This window comes from Sus scrofa, chromosome 3, assembly GCF_054392235.1.
Source record: "Sus scrofa isolate SSC_HxYL_T2T_F1_AM1 chromosome 3, Sscrofa_HxYL_maternal_Yorkshire_Landrace_v2.0, whole genome shotgun sequence".
Lineage (NCBI taxonomy): Eukaryota > Metazoa > Chordata > Mammalia > Artiodactyla > Suidae > Sus > Sus scrofa.
The window spans coordinates 117,038,169-117,060,004 of NC_139385.1; the positions used below are offsets into that span (position 1 = coordinate 117,038,169).

Consider the following 21,836-nt stretch of genomic DNA (forward strand, 5'->3'; position numbering starts at 1 on the left):
ATCCATTGGTTGTTTAGTAGCATGTTTGTTTGTGATATTTTTGGGTTTTTTCTTGTTCTTGATTCCTAGTCTTATAGCATTGCAGTTGGAAAAGATGCTTGTTATGATTTCAGTTTTCTTAGATTTACCAAGGCTTGATTTGTGGACCAATATGTGATCCATTCTAGAGAATGTTCCATGTGCACTTAAGAAACGTGTGAGAGTTCCTGTTGTGGCTCAGTGGTTAATGAATCTGACTAGAAACCATGAGGTTGTGGGTTTGATCCCTAGACTTGCTCAGTGGGTTAAGGATCTGGCATTGCCATAAGCTGTGGTGTAGGTTGCAGACATGGCTCAGATCCCACGTTGCTGTGGCTGTGGAATAGGCCAGCAGCTACAGCTCCAATTAGACTCATAGCCTGAGAACCTCCATATGCCATGGGTGTGGCCCTAGAAAAGACAAAAAAGAAAAAGAAAAATGTGATTTCTGCCCCTTTTGGATTGAATATTCTATAAATATCTACTCAGTCTTTCTGGTCTAATGAATCAAGGCCTGTGTTTCCCTGTCGATTTTCTGTCTGGATGATCTGTCCATTGCTATAAGTGGGGTGTTAAAATCCCCCCACTACTATTGCGCTGTTGTAGATTTCTCCTTTTAAGGCTGTTAGCAATTGCCTTATATATGGAAATGCTCCAATTTTGGATCCATATATATTTACAATTGTTATATCTTCGTCTTGGATTGATCCTTTGTTCATTATGTGATATCCTTCTTTGTCTCTTATAATATCCTTTAAATTCTATTTTGTGCAATATAAGCATTGCTAATCCAGCTTTCTTTTGATTTCCTTTTGCATGGAATATTTTCTTCCATCCTGTCAGTTTCAGTTTGTATGTGTCCCTAGACTTAATGGGGTGGCTTAAAAACAGCATATATATGAGTTTTGTTTTTATATCTATTCAGCCGTATCTGTGTTTTGGTTGGAGCATTTACTCTATTTACATTTAAGGTAATTATTATTAATATGTATATTTTTATTGCCATTTTTTTAATTGGTGTGAACTCCCAAGGGGGTGGGCATTTTGGAAAATTTGCGCCACTCATCAGACCTAAGAAGCCCCAGGCCAAATGATAAACAACTCCCCCACACAAGCCCTGCTGGTCTTTAACACCAAATATCTTGATGGGTCTTCTTTGTCTTTGAGTGTAGGGTATCATTTTTGATAGTTTCCAGTCTATTTTGTTGATAGTTTTTCAGCAGTTGGTTGTAAATTTGGCATTTTTGTGAGCTCCAGTCCTACTCTGCCATCTTAATCCTGTCTTCCCTAACTATTCTATATATAACAGTGTGTATAGTCAATTCCAACCTCCTTATGTATCCCTTTCCTACTCTCTATTTCCCCTTTGGTAACCATAAATTTAGCTTCAAAATCTTTGAATCTGTTTCTGTTTTGTAAGTTCCTATATATCATTTTTACTTTAAGATTCCACATATTAATGACCTCATATGATATGTGTCTTTCCCTGATTTACTTTACTTAATATGATAATTTCTCGGTCCATCCATGTTGCTGCAAATGGCATTATTTTGTTCTTTTTATAGCCGAGTAATATTTCATTGTATATATTTACCACATCTTCTCTATCCAATCCTCTGCTGATTTACATTTAGGTTGCCTCCATGTCTTAACTGTTGTAAATAGTGCCGTGATGAACATAGGGGTGTATGCATCTTTTTGATTTATAGTTTTCTCAAGATACATACTCAGGAGTGGGATCGCTGGATCATATAGTAGTTCTATATTTAGTTTTTTGAGGAACCACCATACTGTTCTCCATAGTGGTTGTACGAATTTACATTTCCATCAACAGTGAAGAAGGGTACCCTTTCCTCCACACTCTTTCCAGTATTTATTATTTGCAGACTTTTTGATGATGGCCATTCTGACTGGGGTGAGGTGATATCTCATTGTAGTTGTGATCTGCATTTCTTGAATAATTAGTGATGTTGAGCATCTTTTCATGTGCTTTTTGGCCATTTGTCCGTCTTCTTTGGTGACATTTCTTTAACACAATACATAGCTATTCTCTAAAGTTCTATAAAGCTGACATGGGTCTCACTGAGTTAAAACCAAGCTGTCAATAGGATTGCATTCCTTTTGGAGGCTCTAGGAGATAATGCATTTCACCTTTTTTTCTAACTTCTAGAGGTCATCCAGTCCATATTCTTTGCCTCCTTCCTCTATCTTCAAAGCCCACAGCATTGTATCTCTGACCATTCTTCCATGGTCACATCTTCTTCTGACTTCAGCTAGGGAAAGTCCTTTGATTTTAAGGATTCATTTAACCTACATGATATTCTTGGATAATCTCCTAACTCAAAGTTGTTTAATCACATCTGTAAAGTCTCATTTTTGCAAGTCAGTAAACACATTCCTAGGTCCTGAGAATTTGGACATGGACACTATTTGGAGCCATTATCCTGTCTACCATAATCTTCCCTCTGGATCTGGAAAATTCATTTTCAACAGAAATGCAGCTTATGTTAATCTCATCCCAACATCTTTAAAATCTCAATCCATTATATCATCAAATCAGATTCCAAACACTCATCTAAATTTCATTAGCTTAACAACCCCACATCTTATTATATAAATCAAGTATGTCAAGTATGAGTAAAACTTTGGGTATGATCCATTCTGGTGCACAACTGTGGACATGTGAAACTCAAGAAACAAATTTTCTGCTCCCAAAATACAATGGTGGGGCAGGTGAATGTAAACTGGTACAGCCACTATGGAGAACAGTTTGGAGATACCTTAGAAATCTATACATAGAACTTCCATATGACCCTGCAATCCCACTCTTGGGCATCTATCCGGACAAAGCTCTACTTAAAAGAGACACATGCACCCGCATGTTCATTGCAGCACTATTCACAATAGCCAGGACATGGAAACAATCCAAATGTCCATCGACAGAGGATTGGATTCGGAAGATGTGGTATATATACACGATGGAATACTACTCAGCCATAAAAAAGGATGACATCATGCCATTTGCAGCAACATGGATGGAACTAGAGAATCTCATACTGAGTGAAATGAGCCAGAAAGACAAAGACAAATACCATATGACATCACTTATAACTGGAATCTAATATCCAGCACAAATGAACATCTCCTCAGAAAAGAAAATCAATCATGGACTTGGAGAAGAGACTTGTGGTTGCCTGATGGGAGGGGGAGGGAGTGGGAGGGATCGGGAGCTTGGGCTTATCAGTCACAACGTAGAATAGATTTACAAGGAGATCCCGCTGAATAGCATTGAGAACTATGTCTAGATACTCATGTTGCAACAGAAGAAAGGGTGGGAGAAAAACTGTAATTGTAATGTATACATGTAAGGATAACCTGACCCCCTTGCTGTACAGTGGGAAAATAAAAAAAAAAAAAAAAAAAAAAAAAAAATAAACAACAACAAAGTCTCCAGAAATCCTACTCTTAAAAAAAAAAAAAACAATGGTGGGGCAGGCATATGATAATAGTGGTAATTCTTTTGAGTCAGAGAAATTACATTCTTTTGTCAAAAAAATGAATTTCCCTTAGCAGTTTTTTCCATATTTTACATTTAATATTGATGTAGGACACATAAAAAAGCTCAAATGTCACCCTTGATGGTGAAAGAGCAAGAAAAACTGAATATTCTAAGAAAAGTTTCTGGTTATTTTGTATACAGAGCATGCCAGTGCCCATAAAAAAATGAACTGCAATGTGAAGCATTAACTAAGGAAATTCTTCTCCAGCTTAGGAGTCAAGTGGTAGGTCAAGCATACCTCCTTTTATTTCCTTACATCGTATTAGCCCTATTAGTTCCTGTTCAGGTGATGGAGGTAGGTAGTTGGAAAAGATGCTACTATACGGTAGCAACAGAGTATGGAGATTTTGACTTGTATAAATCTTAGTTAGATTTCATCCTTTTGGAATTAGGTGTGAGAAATTGCTGCCTCTGTTCTCATAATAGTTATAATAATAAAGGATCAATAAAATTCTCTAAGATGCAATGGGCCAGAGCGGGTTCTGTCTTCTTTGTTACTTTAGAATGCTAAAGTACTGCAAGATGAAAACCATATATGCTGATAAATAATACATATTAGAGAATAATATTTTATTTTATGCATTTATATATGATATAATAATGGTATATGGAATATTATCATTTTTTTCCATATATCCACTACATTACAGGTAGCATGCAATTAAAGTTTTACAAAATTAGTTCATAAGTAAAATAGATTTTTGCCTCTATAAAAAGTAATACAGTAAAAGAGCATAATTTGGTTTACTCTTCTAGTTCTGCACTTTCTTATTTCACAAAAATGTCCACTATTATGAGAATTACTAATGGGCAGGGGAGTAAAGTCCTCCCTGTGGATTGAGAGGGGATCTGAATGTACCTTTGAGAGATATGCAGAATATGAGGTCTTTCTTCCCTACTTCTTGATCCTAAGAGGGTTTTGTTTTGTTCCTTTTCCTTTGTTCTGAGAGACTCCATTAACTGAGCTTTACGGAGTGTCTGGGAAAATGCATTTTTCTGAGATTGGAGACTAACTTTAAGGATGCATGGAAATCACTAGAGCTATCTGCCATGGGTCTCTACTACTTTCAGTGCTGGACTGAACTGCACTGAGAAATACCGAGAAGCAATCCACTAATGTGTCTGGCAGAAATATGACTGACCATTAATCCTTATATCCTCCTGCAGCTTTAAAAGACCATGTGCTCTCAATCCTTGTCTTGCCTCCTTTCAAATTAGGCTTGCTCTTCTGTTGGGATTTATTGATTCATTAGTTACATAAGAAAACTCAAATTTTCAGTTTTCTAATATGAAATTTAAACATGGGAGAGAACTATGATTAAATAAAAATTAAAATATGTAGATACTTGATGTAGAAATCTATGAAAACTATCAGCCCATTAATGATGAAAAAGAGAATGATCTCATACTTTTAGAACATCAGATGTAATTCTAATAAAAGCAATAACAGCGGTAGCTTCCACATGTTTTAATAAATGGAGCTACACTACAGCAATTTACTCTTATTTGCTGAAAACTCCAAAAAAAGAATTTGAGTTCAGCTGAAATCTTGCTCCTATGGATCAACAAGTTCAATTTGAATTCCCAAGCATTCTCTTGGCTGTGTTACTTTTACTTTGGATTCATCCATCATTTTGACTTTTAAAACCTAGAGTTAAATGGTGCTAAAGACAGATGCTTGCTAATAGTATCAAGAAATAACTTAATTTGTTTTTAAGCTTATAAGACTGTTAGTCATATTCTGGTTACAATAGATCAGTTTTTATTTCAGTTTAAATAAATGTCTATAACAGAATACAGAATATAATAATGCTACTGTATCCTCATTAGTATTTTTCTTCTAGATGATGCATATTCGGTCTCCCATTCACTGAACCTTCTTTATATACTGCACTACTGTTATGATGTTTGATAACAGATCTGTTGATCTTGACCCTATGGCTTAGTGTGGAACAGTTCAGTTAAACTAGTAATAAAATAATATTTCAAACACAAAAGATTAGAGTGGAGTGACATATATATATTTATACATATGACATATATATATTTATACACATGATTTCAGAGAGAGTAAAAAACTATAGCCAATATTTTTGCCCTATGTATTATTGCTAGAGAATATTGCCCTCTGCTGTTAAAAATTTGTGACTTTCTAATACAGAGTTCTTAAAAATTCCTGCCCCTAATATTCAGAGATTCTTCTCATGAATGGTGTTCTTCAGAACAGGAATGTATTATTAACAACTATAGAAATGTTTGATAATGAGTGATTTCCCTTTTCTAACCTCTCAATATCTCCCCTTTAAGCATGAGGATTCATTGCACTCTAAGGAATTTAAATGTCTATCTACATTGGTAAATATAACTAAGGATAATATTATTTCAAAACCCTAATAGTATATTGAACCAAACTCAGGTATATTCCATTGAAGCTTTAGTGTTGGCCTTTTATAGAGGAATCCCATCAAGCTATGAGTCAAGAGATTAAAAGTCCCCAAACTGAATATGGGTAACATCCAGGTTGCCAAGTTTTCTGTTTATATTGCCAAATAATTATGTAATTGCTTGACATCTGAGAGATGGCATTGCCAAAAATTTATAGGCAAAGTTATTAATTTCTTGTTGAGAAATCAGGAAGTGATAGCTCAACATGTGGGAGCAAATTTTTCTGCTTCCATGCTGTGATGAATTTGAGGTTGATTGAGCTTGCCTGGTAATGTGGCAGTAGGGGAAATGAAAACAGGATGTCAATTCCAATAGTGATTTACCAAAATGATTACAAATGTCTAAGTGATGGTACATTAGAGTTGACATGTTTTTGACTACATCTTGGCATATAATTGCAAAGAGTTTATCCTGTGTCGACTCCAAACTTTAACAAAAGCTTTCAGAATAGTCAGAAACAAAGATCTGCTCATTTAGCAACCTTCAGGGTCAATGTAAATTCATTTGTCATACTAGGTGTGTCACACATCAAATGTGAAAACATCTATAATTATATTACATTGCATTACACACACCAGTTGGACCCATTATGCCTTAATTTCTTAAGAATTAGAGAAAATGGACAAAATTCCTTTCCCATCTCTGTATTTTGTAGACACATTTTCCAGCTCATTTATTTCCCTTTTGTTTTCTACCTAACAAAGGGATATTTCCAAAGATGTTGAGGAAATTGATTTGTCTTTAGGAAGGATCTATGTGTCCTGCTGCACACTGTAAGAATAAGAAATCCTTACTGTCAAGACACTTCCTGATTGCATTTTAACTTAAGAGATGTCTGATGGATTACATTTAACGATTCACTTATTTTAGTTCAGGAAACAGAAGGTGAACAGTGAATTTGTTAAGGTCACAGAAAAAAAGTGGTAGAGCCAGGACTTAAACTCATATTTCCTGATTGACAGTAATCTTGATTCTGAAAGTCTCTGTATATCTATGTAGTTTAAATGTAAAATTTCCTAAAAAAAAAATAAATAAATACTGTCTTGATCAGAGCTTTATTTCAAAATTTAGCTCCCACTGGTGAGAAAGTATGCTTTTACAGTGAATATCTTTTTTTTTTTTTCATTTTGGGACTGTTTTCAGTATTTTATGTCTTCAGTATAGACAAAGATGAACTGATAAAGGGAAAACAGTTGGGAGTCCTACAAAACACAGAATCGACTCTGACTCCAAACCTTTTCAATCATGATATGTAGAGTATCTGGTATCTATATTTAAATCAAGTACCTAGATGATAGTTATATAGCATAAAGGTGGAGAAACCCTGCTCTAAGTGTTTGGAAATACTATGTTATGAGCCTGTAAGAACATTTATGACTCAGAAGACTCGTGGCTGCATCAACTGGACTAGGTGGACTGTAGAGAAGTTAGGTGAGTGAAGTTCAGTTTCACATCTGAGTGACAATAAGATTTTGATGTTATTGGTTGAGGGAGATGCATGCTTAGGGGATAATGAGGTTCCTATTCATATAGTCATCACTGTACTTCCTAACCAAATTTAGTCTCTCTTTTTGAACTTTATCTTCCAATAAGTTAATAATTCAACTCCACATATTTCTTCTATCACATTTCCTGTCTGTTATTTATGTTTCTCAGAACAGAAAAAAATAAATTAATGAATTTAAATCTATTAAATAATATATATTTAACCTAAAACAAATCAGAGTACTTGTTGAAAGATTATTTACATCCTATTATATGTCAACACTTTATTTTTCTTATAGTCTGTAAAAGTAAAAAAAAAAAAGTATTATGAAACTTACTACCTCTGGTAATAGTTGAGAAATGCATCATTCATCCTTCCTTCTAAATATCCCACCCTTTGATTTGGCCTTTCACTGACCTTAATTTCTCTGGGAACAGGCTCTTGTGGAAATGCATCATGTCAGGTTTACTCAAGGAAGGAGACAAAGGAGAAAGAAAATTGTAATAAAGGTTTGGTAAGGAACTGACATTAAAATGACCTCTTCACTTCAAAATCTTGATTATTGGCCAGAAAGCTTATAACAATATTAGAAAATAATAGAAAGCCTGATAGGGAAAAAGAAAGAAAATGATGAAAACTCATTTTCATTATTCAGTTCCTTATTTTTAACACAAGGAGAAAAGTAAACTCTGCATAAGAAAATATTGTATATAAGCATTCATTCCTGGAGTTTCTGCTGTGGCACAGTGGGATCTGCAGTGTTTCCATAGCACCAGGAGGCAGGTTCAGTACCTGGCCTGGCACAATGGGTTAAAGGATCCAGTGTTGCCACAGCTGCATTGTAGGTCTCAGCTGTGGTTAAGACCTGATTCCAGGCCTGGGAACTTCATATGCCACAGGGTGGCCAGAAAAATTTTTTTTTAATTTTTAAAAAGACTTCATTTCCTTAAAACCCAAGACCAAATATGTGTCAGTTCTGCTTTATAAATAGCTGAAATATTATCTCTTATCAGCTTTGAGATTTTTAATTTACTGTCTCAACACATTTGGTATTTTAGGAAATTTCCTCTCACTATGCTAAATAAGCACCAAATTCACCCTATCTAACCCAGTTCTTCCCAAATGCTTCTATTTTACCCTGTAGCATTTGACTAAAATGTTTTAAAATTCAGCCAGCCATAAAATATATTCATATAACTTTCACATAATATATAATGTGTGTTAACATAAGAAAGAAGATAGTGCATATGTATGAGTATTCAAGGAACGTGTGTAGTAAGAGTTTTACCAAATCAGGATAAAAAAATCTTCACCCTGTCCCTTTCTCTCACCTCTTCATAATTCATATATATGCAGATTTCGCAATCTAGATATAGTAATGACTATTAACTAGCATACTGTAGTTAATTTCAGGATTCTGTGTAAGCGTTACAAGTAGGATCTTCTAATTTAATGGGAGATATTAAAGAAAAAGAAGTGTTATGACTTCTATGCGACACAGTAACAAAGCATCCAGAGATGAGAGAACATTAAAAAAGGCTTGTTTTTCACTCCACTTTGTCCTTTTGTATAACAGCTTAGCTGTGATAAAGACAGAGAGAGATAAAAGAGTAAGGAATAGTCAAGGTCAAGCCTAACTAGACTCTGAGGCTTACACCTGAGGCCCAAAATCTGCTTGAAATATGCCCCAAACTAGATTTCAAGCAGATTTAATATTAAAATGCACATCTGATTGGAAAGTGTCCCTTGATTTTAAAAGGAAGCATTCCATAAAGAATGATTGTTTCATGTGAATATTCATTAAATAAAAAAGTTGTCTCTAATCCATTAAAGAATTGAGGCAACTCATCCAATTGTACTTAACCTACTATGAGATGACTGTTAAAATGGTTATTGCAAAGCAAAGCGAATGAATTTAGTGAACTCTGACAAAATTCAATACTGCGGAGGATGTGGAGCAACAGGAACTCCCATTCATTGCTGATGGGATGCAAGTGGGTACAGGCACTTTGGTAGACAGTTTGGTCATTTCTTACAAAACTAAATGTGTTTTTACCTTACAATTCAGCAATCATGCCCCTTGGTATTTACCCAAAGGAGTTTATAACTTATAGCTACACAAAAAACTATATGCAAATTACAAGGATGTTTATAGCAGCTTTAGTCATAATTGCCAAAATGTGGAAGCAACAAAGATGTCTTTCAATAGATGAATGGACAAATGAACTATGGTATATCCAAACAATGGGATATTATTCAGAGCTAAAAAGAAATGAGGCGGCAAGCCATGAAAAAAAAAAAATAAAGGAAACTTAAATGCAGGTTTTGGGAGTGAGAGGGATGAATCGGTGGAGCATAATGTCTTTTTAGGGTAGTGAAAATACTCTGTGTGACAGAAATATGTCACTATACATTTGTCAAAATGCACAGAATGTTCAACACCAAGAGTGAAGCCTAATGTAAGCTATGATCTTTGCTCACTGGTCAGAAGGATCCTCTCATTATTACAAGGTCTTCAGGACATCTTTAAACTCCTTATATTTTATGCAACTTTTTCTTGCTAATGTTCTGAACAGAAGATATACAGCTTCCATCACATTTTAAATGGCATCCCAGAAATATCACGAGGGATCACTGAGTCTAATTTTTCAAGAATGCAGATGGTGCTAGTATCTTCTGAATACTATATTCAAATTACCAAAAGAAAACTAGGATTGATAGTTGGAGGAAGATAGAAGTGTTCATCATAGGGACATGGCAACCCCATTATATTTCGGTACCTCGGAAATGATTACCATGCACTTGATGTACTCCTGTGAGATGTGTTTGTAAGTAATCTAGACCACCATATATTTAACTTGGATGTGGAAATTAAAAGACAGATAAAGGAAGGCTAATTTTGTATCACTTATATTATTTCTTGTTCCACAGGATAGATAATAATACAGACTGAAAAACAATTGCTCCAAATTACCAAATGATCTCTTTGTTACCTGACATATGTCATGTGGCTTCCCAGTGTCACTTTTCTTTCCAAAAGCTTTTTAAAACACAAAAATAACTGCATCAGTAATTGGAAATGTTCATTAAATTTACTTTGTTTTATGAAATATCAAGACATGGTTAAATGACACAAAGTATGAAAAAGGGCTCTGTAATATATATAATTCTATAAAAATTATATATGCATATTTGTATGTGCATATTTGTATATATGCATGTGTTTGTTATACCCAGATATATATACAATGATAAAATACAGAGCATGATATACTTAATATGCCTTTAGACTCAAGTGTATTTTCTTAAAGCATATATTTTATTGTAGTTTATATATACATGATGCAATTCACTAGGAAAAAAACATTGAATAAACTATAAAAATAAACTTTTTTATTTTCATAACTAAGATGTTTTGAAGATTATAGGCCTGATATTAATCATATAATTTACAAAACCATTCTTTTTTTTTGAAATGGTTTTTATTTTTTCCATTATAGTTGGTTTACAGGGTTCTATCAATTTCTACTGTACAGCAAAGTGACCCAGTCACACACACACATACACACACACACACACACATATATATATATATATATACATATATATATTCATTCTTTTTCTCACATTATCCTCCTTCATGTTCCATTGTAAGTGACTAGATATAGTTCCCTGTGCTATACAGCAGGTTCTCATGACTTATCCACTCCAATGCAATAGTTTGCATCTATCAACTCCAGACTCCCAGTCATCCCACTCCCTCCTCCTCCACCTTGGTAACCAAAAGTCTGTTCTCCAAATCCAAGAGTTTCTCTTCTGTGGAAAGGTTCATTTATGCCATATATTAGATTACAGATATAAGTGATATCATATGGTATTTGTCTTTCTCTTACTGACTTACTTCACTCAGTATGAGAGTCTTTAGTTCCATCCCTGTTGCTGCAAATGGCATTATTTTGTTCTTTTTTATGGCTGAGTAGTATTCCACTGTGTATATAAATCACATCTTCTTAATCCAATCATCTGTTGATGGACATTTGTGTTGTTTGCATGTCTTGGCTATTGTGAATAGTGCTGCAGTGAACATGCAGGTGCATGTATCTTCTTCAAAGAAAGTTTTGTCCGGATATATGCCCAAGAGTGGGATTGTTGGATCATATGGAAGTTCTATGTATAGTTTTCTAAGGTACCTCCATACTGTTTTCCATAGTGGTTGTACCAATTTCCATTCCTACCAACAGTGTAGGGAGGTACCCTTTTCTCCATACCCTCTCCAGCATTTGTTACTTGTTGACTTGTTAATGATAGCCATTCTGACTGGTGTGAGGTGGTACCTCATAGTAGTTTTGGTTTGCATTTCTCTAATAATTAGTTATGTTGAGCATTTTTTCATGTGCTGGTTCGCCATCTGTATATATTCTTTGGAGAAATGTCTCTTCGGGTCTTTTGCCCATTTTTTAATTGGATTGTTAGTTTATTTATTGTTGAGTTGTATAAGTTGTTTGTATATTTTAGAGATTAAGCCCTTGCTCAGTTATATCATTTGAAACTATTTTCTTCCTGCCATATGTGGTCTTTTAAGGTTTTTTTTAAATTTTTTTATTACATTTTCTTTTTTTTCCCCCCACTGTACAGCATGGGGTCCCAGTTACACATACATGCACACATAATTTTTTCTCCCATTGTCGTGTTTCATTGTAAGTAGCTAGATTTTTTTTTTTCTTTTATGATTTCCCTTGCTGTGCAAAGGCCTGTCAGTTTTATTAGGTCCCATTGGTTTATTTTTGGTTTTATTTCTGTTGCCATTCTTAATCATCTATGTTTCTAATTTTGAAATTTTGTGACATTTTGTAGTTTATTCTTATAGTATGTTACAGATATTGGATAATAAAGTGCATTTTCATTTTTGCAAGAGAAGGTTTAAATCATAAAAACAAGAATAAAAAAGATAAATGTTTAAAAGGGTACATGAATAACAAATTGGCTAAATTTTGACAAAAAAGTAAAATGTGTACTCTGAACAATCTGTCATCTGAACGATGTGAGAACTGAACTCTGAAAAAATATTTATCTTTCTCAAATATTTATTGAACATATTCCAAATTCCTTTCTAAGTCAGTTTTTTTAAAAATAAGTTACACATACAGTCTAAAGTTTGGATGAATTTTAAAGCATATTTTCTGTAGGGGTCTATAACTTCCTACTATAATTTCATCCATTTGAGGTGTTAAATTTTCTATCAATTCCTTCTCATTAGATTTTCATTTTAATTTGTTCTTTATCTCTGCATATATTTTCCTAGGAAAAGCACTTTTAAGATATCTTGTTTTTATGTTGTGTTTTGCATGTATAAATACGTACTCAAATGATAGAGGAAAATGACATGTCCCAACCCCAAATATTTATTATTTCTTAGGATCAAAACCCTAAATACTGAAGTGGTGAAATAGTAATGATTGTTTAAGCATCTGTTAAGAAGTAGGAAAGCAAGTAGAGTGAAATGTTGGCATCAGGGGTCTTTTTTAAAATTGAACCATGGGATTGTGATGATCATTATACAGCTACAGATGTGGTAAATTCATTGAGTAATAAAAAAAATAAATAAAAGAAAAAAAGAAAAAATAATTGAACCATGGACTGCTCTGCTCAGACATCTCAGTGAACAGAGGTTTAAATTCTAGTATTTCACATCTAATATTGAAATTATATAGCCAAATGAAAATTTCTCCAAATGTAAGCACTGTGTATCAATTTCACTTCAAAAATCCTGACGCTGAGGATTAAATCTTAAAAATTAAAAAAAAAAAAAAGAATGGTCACATTAGCTACATGTTTGAAGTACTACTCATCTAATTCTCAAGTGCTGCCAGAATAGAAATCTATTAGTTTTCAACTTGCTTTAAGTGTTTAGTCTTGTTTAGGGTCTGATTGGTGTTTTCACCTTAAAAATGCTTTAGTTCATGATTTTATTTTAAAACCATTATTTAAATAATACTACAGTTCTACTTTGCGTGATCACAATTTTCATTTGATTTAATTAACTCCAAATTATTTTTTGACTATTTTCAAAAATTAAATGAATAAAAGGTAAAGATTTGCTATCATTAAGACATAAAAAGGAAGAAGCAATAACCAAGAGCACTTAAGAAACTTTTTACAATGATAGCATGGTTCCAAGGTAATTGGAATGGAACAGTACTTCAGAAATGCTTAAATTCTAATACATTTTTAAAGTAGTGTCATTATTTCATGGTGATTAATAATGCTATAAATAGGGAAATATAAATTATAATTTCTCTTAGGCATTTCTATTAGTCATGGAAGGAGTTTGTATATTAAAAGTCAGCAATTCTTGGAGTTCCCATTGTGGCGCAGTGGAAATGAATCCAACTGGTATCCATGAAGATGCGGGAGTGATCCATGACCTTCCTCAGTGGGTTCAGGAAATGGCGTTGACCTTAATTGTGGTGTTGGTCACAGATGCGGCTTGGATCCCATGTTGCTATGGCTGTGGTGTAGGCCGAGAGCTATAGCTCCAATCTGACCCCTAGCCTGGGAACCTCCATATGCCATGGGTGTGGCCCTAAAAAGCAAAAAGAAAAAAAAGTCAGCAATTCTCCAAAACTGGCAATGCTGAAATTTAATGTAGATTGAGTATATGTTTACTGTTGTACCTTAAAATAAAATAAAAGCCTTAAAATGCACTGGCACATATGAGATTTTAAGGTACATGTTTAGCACACTGAAAGGAAATCATTTAAGAACTTTAAAAGCATTAAATTAAAAGCATTTTTTATCATACAGTAAAAACAGCTTTTAAAGGATTTATCTATTTGAAAATTATTTTATCAGTGAGATATTTAAAGAAATACAGGTGTTTTAAAAGATGTTTTCATATTTGGAACTATTACACTTTCCTTCTTTTTATTATTATTTCGCCAATACAGTTTTTTTTTCCTACTGTACAGCATGGTGACCCAGTTACACATACATGTATACATTCATTTTTCTCATATTATCATGCTCCATCATGTGTGACTAGACATAGCTCCCAGTGCTACACAGCAGGATCTCACTGCTAATCCATTCCTAAGGCAATAGTTTGCATCTATTAACTCCAAGCTCCTAATCCATCTCCCTCCCTCCCCCTCCCCCTCCACCTCCCCCTTGGCAACCACAAGTCTATTCTCCAAGTCCATGAGTTTCTTGTCTGTGGAAAGTTTCATTTGTTCTGTATATTAGATTCCAGATATAAGTGATATCATATGGTACCTATCTTTCTCTTTCTGACTTACTTCACTCAGGATGAGAGTCTCTAGATCCATCCATGTTGCTGCAAATGGCATTATGCCATTCTTTTTTATAGCTGACAAGTATTCCATTGTGTACATATACCACTTCTTCCTAATCCAGTCATCTGTCAGTAGACATCTGTGTTGTTTCTATATCTTGGCTATTGTGAATAGTGCTGCAATGAGTGCATGTGTCTTTTCCAAGGAAAGTTTTTCCAGATATATGCCCAGGAGTGGGATTTCTGGATCATATGGTAGTTCTATGTATAGTTTTCTAAGGTACCTCCATACTGTTCTCCATAGTGGTTGTACCAGCTTACATTCCCACAAACAGTACAGGAGGGTTCCCTTTTATCCACACCCCCTCCAGCATTTTTTATTTGTGGACTTATTAATGATGGCCATTCTGACTGGTGTGAGGTAGTTTTGATTTTCATTTCGCTAACAATCAGTGATGTTGAGCACTTTTTCATGTGCTGTTGACCATCTGTATATCTTCCTTGGAGAGATGTCTATTCAGGTCTTTTGCCCATTTTTCCATTGGGTGTTGGTTTTTTTGCTGTCGAGTTGTATAAGTTGTTTGTATATTTTGGAGATTAAGCCCTTGTCGGTTGTATTGTTTGAAACTATTTTATCCCATTGTGTAAGTTGTCTTTAGAAAAAAAAAACAAACAAAAAGACAACTTAGAGAATAATTTTTTAATTTATTTATTCAAACAGTTGACTTATTCTATCAATTTAGATTCAGGTGTACAGCATAAGACTCAGTTATATATATATATTCTTTTCTAGATTCAGTTCTCTTTTAGGTTATTACAAAATACTGAATATAGTTCCCTGTACTATACAGTAGGTCTTGTTATCTATTTTATATACAGTAGTGTGTATATGTTAATCCCAAACCCTTAATTTACTCTGCCTCTTCCCCTTTGGTAAACATAAGTTTGTATTTATGTCTGTGTGTCTATTTCAGTTTTATATATAAATTCATTTGTATTTACTTAAGATTACACATATAAGTAATATCTTATGATATTTGTCTTTCTGTCTGTTAAAAGCCATTGACCTTTAAGAACAAATATTGGGTTGATGATTGTAGAAGCTTGTAATCCTTTTAAAATTCTTCTTATATACATGATAGACTTTCAAAATGACATAGCTTGAGAGAAGAAAATCTATTACATATTTTCACTACTATTCTTCATTAAAAACCTCAATCAGAAATATTTAATATATTTTGTGCAAACTGCAAGTCAAATATTCTTGTTCATAATTTAGCAATCTTATTGTTAACAAATGATGAGCTAATAGATAAGCTTCATAAACCTGTATTACTTTATCTGTCTAAATCATAATCTTTGTGTGAAGTCTGTAGCCCCTCTGAGGAACAACAGTAAATGGATTTGAGGAATCCGGATATCCAGAAATTTTAGGCATGCATATTTGCAAATACACCTGCATGCATAAGGCATATTCATTTTCTGGCAAGGGACTTCATAAAATTTTCAAATATATGCATGACCTAATACAGGCAAAGAAGAACAGGACTGCTTTTATGTTTTGCTATAATGATTAGCCTTTTCATGAGAGATAAGATAGGAAAGAAAATGCCTCTATTGCTCTACTGGTCTTAGGATGGCCATTTATCCTTGTTTATACAAATAGTCCCTATCTACACCTGTTATGCCTTCCTAATTATTAGTAAAGGATTTCTTTGCTCTCCAAAATGTCCTAGTTTGGGAGATAAATTATACGGTGACTCCTGTAAACACAGAATATGAAATCAAACTCTCTGGGATCAAATTTCAACTCTACCACTTTCTAGTTGTGTAACCTGAGATGACTTAATTAAATATTCAGTTTTGTCTGCTGTAAAGCAAAGGTAATATATTTACTGATATCTGTTGCAGAGCCGCTAGAATGATAAGGTTAATGTTTTCAAAATTTTTATGAACCGTAGTTATGATTAATGTTAATGTTTGCAAATAAGTAAAAAAAAAAAAGTAAGGAAATTAATTGGTGCATATTGTTATTATCAAGTGAAACTTTCTAATTTTCTACCGTCATGTCTTACTTGATTTCATTTTCCGAAATCCCATCCTCCTTTTCTCTAATTACTCTTTTCCTTTAATTCAAATACTTTTCTCATGATCCTTCCTCAATATTGGGCTTGATTTATCTAAAAACCTCCCATAACTCTTATCTTCTACTAATTTACCAGCTTAGAGAAAATCTTATTATCCACCTACAATTCCTACAAATTTATAATTTTATTAGATATCAGGACAAAGTTTTTTTTTCCCTCTTTTCTATTCCCCACAGCACTTATGAAAATTTTGACTGAAATTTTTAAATAATATGATACTTTGAATGAAAGAGAAGTTTCTTAAACTCTAACTGTTCTTCAGGAATATTCAAATTTTATCAGTGGAAAAAGTCCTTAATATACTAAAAAGAATTATGTTCAAATAGAAGAAATTTGAAAATGATATATTTTAATCACTACAATAAGACATTCACAGGAGGAATAGTCAAACTTAAAAGTGGGAATATTTTACTGAGATATAATTGATTTATAACATTGAAGTTTTAAGGTATACAACACAATTGATACATGTATATATTGTAAAATGTTTTTATTATGTTTAGACAACATCTATTACTTCACATAGTTACAATTTATATATCAATTACATCTCATAAAACTGGGGGAAAAATTACCTGACACATGATAGGCCCCCAATAATTATTCATGTAGAAAGAGGAGGGGAGGAGTTCCTGTTGTGGCTCAGTGGATTAAGGACCCAACTTTGTGAGGATGTGGGTTTCATCCCTGTCCTTGTTCAGTGGGTTAAGGATCCGGTGCTGCAGCAAGCTGCTGCACAGGTCTCAGATGTGGCTCAGATCTGGTGTTCTGTGGCTCTGGCATAGGCCTGCAGCTGCAGCTCCAATTTGACCCTTGGCCCAGGAATCTCCATGTGCCACAGATGTGGCCCTGAAAAAACAAAAAAGGAGGGGAGGCATGTAATTTCACTTTGAATACAGAAGATCATTAGGTTTTGGCGGAGAGGAACCAGTCTCTTTCTCCCCTCAAATTCTTCATGTTGAATATGGAATTTCATTTTACTATCATCTTTGAGAAACTATAGGGAATGCATTCTAATTTAGTAATAGCTTCAGCAAAGCAGAGACACAACCAAACTGAAACTAAGACTAGTCTGTGATCTCAAGCCCATAAAGTGTTTCCAGCATTTTATAGCATCTTAATTAATTCAGCCTTTTAAAGATATCACTGAACCTTGTGAAAATAGTATTCATGAGAACATTTTAAACTCATTTAGTTTTTGATTAGAATAGTCATAGCAATTTTAGATGTAAAGAAGACAGGTTAAGTATCTTTCCCTCAGGTTAAATGAAACTATCATCTCCGAAATAATTTATTAGTAGTCTCCAAATTTTGATCTCATATTTAAGAAAATATTTATAAATTATAAATATTTACTACTTAAAAGTCATACATAGCAATACAAATATTGAATATCGTTAAAACTAAATGTTGCTCTTTTATTGGTAATAAATATTCATTGAAATTCTATTTATTTTATCCATTTTGCTTCAATTTTTCCATCTGGAATAAGGTACCTATGCTCTAGGGTTTTTGTGAGAATTACGTTAGCAAATATATGTCTCATGCCTAGAATAATAATTCAACAAATGCTAGCTGTTCTTATCATTACATCCCAATGGAATGTACATTTCACCCTCTAGGATCCACACATGCTACTCTGAAGACCACTGTTTTATACTGCTGTTATTTTCTGTAATTATATAGGTTTTCTAGTTTTTCATTCAGTGTCTTAAAATTTTCATGTTGCCTAATATTTCAGTCTTCACTTGGAATTAAGAAAATAAAGTGGATTAACAAATTAAATTATTGTATATTTAACACTGGACAGAATATGTAACTCATTCTATATCTAGATGTTTTATCATCTGTAAATTGTACTAATTATGCCCTTCTTTCTTAAACCAAAAGAGAAATTGAGCCTACTGTATGTAAATTATTTGAAATCTATTAAAAGGGGTAAGTAGGCTAATGCATTTTGAAACACCGTATTGGAAATAGTATGCTTGGTGCTTTTTATTAACCTCATGAATAAATCAAATAATAAAATGATTATTATATTTCTTGTGAAAAAATGTCCAGAAGAGTGTTGCAAATTATTATAAACATTTGCTATAATTGGTAAAGAGTTAAAGCCCTAAAATTAATAATATAATTTTAAGACTATTAGGGGATGTGTCCAAGCAATTCCAATCAAAATAAATTTCCCCCTAATTTCATATCAAAAGGACATTTGTGGTATTCATACTTCTTTTTACTTAACATTTCAATTCTTTTTTTTTTTTTTTTTTTTTTTTTGTCTTTTTGCTATTTCTTTGGGCCGCTCCCGCGGCATATGGAGGTTCCCAGTCTAAGGGTCGAATCGGAGCTGTAGCCACTGGCCTACGCCAGAGCCACAGAAACACGGGATCCGAGCCGCGTCTGCAACCTACACCACAGTTCACGGCAACGCCAGATCGTTAACCCACTGAGCAAGGGCAGGGACCGAACCCGCAACCTCATGGTTCCTAGTCGGATTCATTAACCACTGCCACGACGGGAACTCCTCAATTCTTGACCAAAGAGAAAATATACAACCTACCAAGACTTAGTAAGTAAAATTATCTCTATTTGAAGATGACATGATTTCACATGTCCAAAACCCTAAAGACTCCACAAAACTCTGTTAGAACTAATAAACAAATTCAGTAATACTGCAGGATAAAAATCATAATCCAAAATCTATTGCATGTAGTTTCAGTTATTCAGTTATTAAGGTAAGTTCTAGAGATCTGGTGTACAACATTATGCCTATAGTTAACAGTGCTGCATTTTACACTTAAAATTTTGTCGACCATAAATCTCATAGAGTTTTCTTACTACAATAAAACTTTTTCTAAAAACCTGCCCTTAAAAGACATTATTAGGAAAATGAAAACACAAGCTACATATCGTAATAAAACATAGGTAAAACACAATCTTGTAAGAGACTTACTTATTCAGATTATAAAAAAACAAACATGACATAAATTTGGAAATAAATGAATAGACACGTGACGGGAGATAATATATGAATACTCATGAAAGAAACTGAAGATGATTATTCATTAGAAAAAGGCACGTTAAAATCATGAGTCACTATTATACTTATATTTGGATGGCTAGAATTATAAACCAAAACCCAAGACAAAATTACCAAGTCTTGGTGTGTACATATTGCAGAACTGAATGCTTATTTTTGCCGGTGGGAATGTGATATCCTTCAAGCACTTTGGATTTGCAGTTTCTTATAATGTCAACATAGACTTATCATAATATCCAGCAATCTTACACCTATTTTTTGCCCCAAATCAAAGAAAATTAATATACAGGTTTCTATAGCAGCTTTATTCATTATTTTCATAAACTGGAAACACCTAAATATTTTTTCAACTGGTAAAAGTATAAATAAATTGTGGTATATCAAATAACAGAATAGTATTGAACAATAAGAAAACAACTATTCATACACAAAGTGTTGTGATGAATCACAAATGCATGACGCAAATCGAATTAAGCCTTCATGATTCTGTATGCTAAATACTATGTACTGTATGATTCCACTTACGTAACATTCTGGAAAAGCCAAAACTGTTTGGCCAGAAGAAGCTCAGTGGTTGCTAAGAGACTAGAATTGGTAAAAGGGATGAAAGGAAGTTGGGAGACTTAGAACTACTCATTATCTTGATTATGGCAGTTGTATTTCTCCTAAGTCATACATCAATACACAAAGCATGTCAATTTTGCTTTATGTAGATTGGGCCTTCGTAAATCTGACTTCAAAAAACTGCCAAAATTTAGTAGTGAAATCTAATCTTAGGGTATATATGTTGTGCTATTGAATTTTTTCATAAAGAGATCTTCTTAAATCTTTACATATTGTATGTATCTTGTCAAAAATAGAACTTAATCTTTTTGTTTATTTTTGACATTTAAAGTAAAAGCTTAAAAAATTATAGTGATTTTTATACCAAATTAAACTACTGAAAATTATTGAAATTATTATTATTTGGGGGGGGCATTTCTAGAGCAACTTCTGTGGCATATGGAGGTTCCCAGCCTAGGGGTCTAATCGGAGCTGTAGCCACCAGCCTACACCAGAGCCACAGCAACACAGGATCCGAGCCACATCTGCAACCTACACCACAGGTCATGGCAATGCCGGATCCTTAACCCACTGAGCAAGGCCAGGGATTGAACCCACAACCTCATGGTTCCTAGTCAGATTCGTTAACCACTGAGCCACGAGGGGAACTCCTGAAATTATTAATACTACTTTGAAGTGAAGCTGTTACCGAGCAACAAACATATGTTTGACATAAAATCAACTTAGTTTCACATCTCAACTCTACCACAATATAGATAAAATCCAATACTGATGTTGTGACATTTAATTAAGTCCATGTATTGAAAGCACTTGCCACATAGTACTTTTAGGTACTCAGTAATAATTAAATCTTCTTTACTGTAAATGAGGCAAATTAAGATGCTTCAGTAATTCACTCTAAGGTCACAGACAGTAGTTACGGAATGGGGGACCTAAACTTGGGTTTCTGGTACTACATCCCATAATGTCTACACATACAGTATTCCACTAATGTTTATTATAAACTAATTGAAAAATGCTACCTTGTAGAAAACAGACTATGAGACATATCTTCTCATATGTCTCATATGAAATTTGACTACATAATCATTGCATTAAAACAGAAAACATAGTCATTCTATTAGAAGAACACCATTAGATTTTAAAAACATTTCTTCCATTTAATTATGGCATTCATAAGGCTATGTTATCTGTTTCTCAAGTTTTGTGGGGTTTGCTTGTTTTGTATAGGCCATTTTATAATATGAACTGAACTATATAATATGGATTTTTTTGGAAAAATTTTC

At 33.6% G+C, this 21,836-nt stretch overlaps 2 long non-coding RNA genes across 2 annotated transcripts in view; one reads left to right on the top strand and one right to left on the bottom strand.

Moving 5' to 3' along the window:
• Positions 1-21,836, top strand: part of LOC106509856 (uncharacterized) — a 967,706-nt gene that overhangs the window by 937,095 nt on the left and 8,775 nt on the right. The window lies entirely within an intron of this gene.
• Positions 7,133-21,836, bottom strand: part of LOC110260035 (uncharacterized) — a 1,001,533-nt gene continuing 986,829 nt past the window's right edge. The window contains exon 7 of the long non-coding RNA XR_014842312.1: positions 7,133-10,548. This is a non-coding gene — a long non-coding RNA (uncharacterized LOC110260035). The remainder of the gene's footprint in view (positions 10,549-21,836) is intronic.